Raw genomic sequence first — 3,013 nt, forward strand, 5'->3', positions numbered from 1 at the left:
GTAATCATGAAGCTAGCTCAGAGAAATCCAACTGACTCATTCTACAAACAACTGGCCTGTGTTTGTTAAAATGTCATTGTCACGAAAGACAAAGACAAACTGAAGAGTTCCAGGTTGAAGGGAAGTAGAGACCTGGCAACTAAATACAATATGTGATCCTGGATTAGGTTCTATATCGGAAGCCCCCCCAAAAAATCCATAAAAGACATTGTGGTAGTTAAGATTGTGTGTCATGGTTTTGAGTGGCCGAGCAGCTAGATACAGTTATTCCCCATGATGAAGTTGGCCATCAGCTATACGGTGGATCTGCTGTGAGCATCTGAGTAGCTGCCTTTGGGGGGTGGCCTGCAACCAGTATATAAGGAGAAGCTTTGAGAACAGTCTCTAGCTTTTTGTTACATTTGCATCCTGCATTTGGCTGAGTTTTCATTTCAGTGACCTGTCATGTTACCTTCTGATCTTGGGATCATTCCTGGACTTGAACCAGTGGTCTGCTGGTCTTAAGACTGTGCTATTTTATCTGTTGACCTTGGGTTCATCAGCCTCAGCAGCCAGCAGCTGTGTGAGTCAAAAAAGCCTCCAGCTCTAGTGGGCCTGGAACAGGAGGCAGAGCTGAAGCCCAAGGTTGAGGAGCCTTCTCCCAGTCCCTACAGCGAGCACTTTGAACTTGGACTTCTAGCTTTCTAAACTGTAAGAGAATAAATCCCTATTGGTTAAGGCCATCCACTTGTGAAATGTCTGTTATAGCAGCATTAGAGAACCAAAACAGTTATTATCAGGAAAGCTGGCAAAAGTGTAATACAGGCTGTAGATTAAATAAAAGCATTGGATCAATGTTAAATTTCCTGAATTTGATTGATAACTGTACTGTTGTTACGTAGGAGAATAATATCCCCATTTCAGAAAATACACATTGAAATAATAAAGGGTAAATGAGCAAGATACATGCAACATACAGTAGCTCAAAAGCTTTATATATATAAGTAAAAAAAAACAAACAAACAAAAAAAAAAAACTCACTGCTGTGGAGTCTGATCTGACTCATAGCAACCCCTCCTTGAGTTTCCAAGGCAGTATCACTACAGAAGTAGATTGCCAAACCTTCCTTCCGAGGAGTGGCTGGTGGGTTGAACTGCCAGCATTCTGGTTAGCTGGTTAGCAGTCATGTCTTAGGCACTATGTCACCAGAGCTTATATATATACACACACAGAGACAGACATATGTGTGTGTGTGTGTGTGTGTGTGAGAGAGAGAGAGAGAATAAGAATGAAAGATAAAATATGACAAAATATTAAACCTTGGTGAATCTTGGTAAAGGGAGTATGAGAATTATTCACTATTCTTGTAATTTTTTCAATAAAATTACAAAATTTCAAAATCTAAAATTAAAAAAAATGAACAAAAACCACTCCTTAAAACAACCACAGAAAACAAACACAAAATTAACAAAATCACACCCTTCACATGATGAATGGGTCATGTGGTCGGTACTTCCAAGGGTCTGGACATGTCAACTATTCTATAGCAAATATTCTATAGAATAGTAGTTCCCTTAATCACCTGTATATGGTTGTTCTCTGTACTGAAAATGAGTGATCATGTACCATATTAGGTCAAAAGCCTAACTAAAACAAAACACTGAAACACTTGACTTTTACCCACTAAGCTTTTTGATATATTTATTCCAAAGAATGAATGTTGTCAATATTTCTTCTTTAGACCAGGAGATATGGAAATTCATTCACTCAAGTCCAACCAGTAGACTTCTAATGGTTGTCTATTATGTCAGGTAGTGTGCTAGATGATGGTAAACCAAAGAATAAGTTATGATATCTGATTCTGAGAATTTCTGATTAATGGGAGAGGCAGACATTTCAGCAGAGCAATAGTAATACGAGCAAGAGGACAGAGCAGTTAATGGCTGGGGGACAGTGTTTCACAGAAGTGACACCTGAGATGGGTCTTGAAGGGTAAGAAGAATTTTCCAGGCGGGAGGAAAGGATGTTTCCAGGCATAAGGAGTTGCATGTGCAAAAGGATGAAGCTTTGAAAAGTTCAATAATCATTTCTAATTTTATGCCAGACATAGTTCAGAGGAATCAAAGCATAATTCGGCTCCATTAAAAATAGTATTATTACAAAACACTACATTCATAAAATTGTATAAAACATAATTATACATCTTAATCAATTATTATAAAGCAAATATACATGCAACCATCAAGGTCAAACACTGCAAAATGGCCAATAATTACAGAATCAGAACTCCTAATCCAAAACCACTTCCCAACCTGTCCTCACAAAGGTAACCACTCTTCTATTATCTTTATGGTTGCTTTAGAGTTTATTTTAGACATCTTTATCTTATTATAATCTACCTTCCAGTGATAGACCATTTCCCAGATCAGACACTATTTTTTTAAATTCTTATTTACTATTTATAAATGCATTCCTAAACCTTATGTAGTTAAAAAAAAAACTAGTAGAATTATAACACACATTCAAAAGAAATACACAAACTGTGACAGCTCAATGACCTATATAAAAGTATCACACACATAATCATCACTCCAAGCCAAACCAAATTCGCTGCCATCGAGTAGATGGCATAGCGACCCCCATAGGGGTTCCAAGGCTGTCAATCTTTACAGAAGCAGACTGCTTCATCTTTCTTCCATGTAGCAGCTGGTGGATTCAAACTGCTGACCTTTTGGTTAGCAGCCAAATGCCTTAACCACTGTGTCACCAGAGCTCCCTATAATCATCAGGTAGTAAAATAGAACTTTATCAACTGCCCAGAGGCCTTTCTGTGCGCTTTCTTTTCCAATGACTGCCACTTCCTTCCTCCGCAGAGGGAGCCACAGTTATAACACTAATTAGTTTTGCCTTTTGCCTGGTTTTGAAACGGAACCATATACATAGTCTATATGTATTTTGTGTCTGGCTTCTTTTCATTCCATGTTATGTTTTTTGAGATTTGGCTAGATACACATGTTGTGTATAGTTAAAATTT

The sequence above is a fragment of the Orycteropus afer genome, unplaced genomic scaffold (genome assembly GCF_000298275.1).
Source record: "Orycteropus afer afer isolate SDZICR_OR568_19922 unplaced genomic scaffold, OryAfe1.0 scaffold00170, whole genome shotgun sequence".
In the NCBI taxonomy this organism is placed as follows: Eukaryota; Metazoa; Chordata; class Mammalia; order Tubulidentata; family Orycteropodidae; genus Orycteropus; species Orycteropus afer.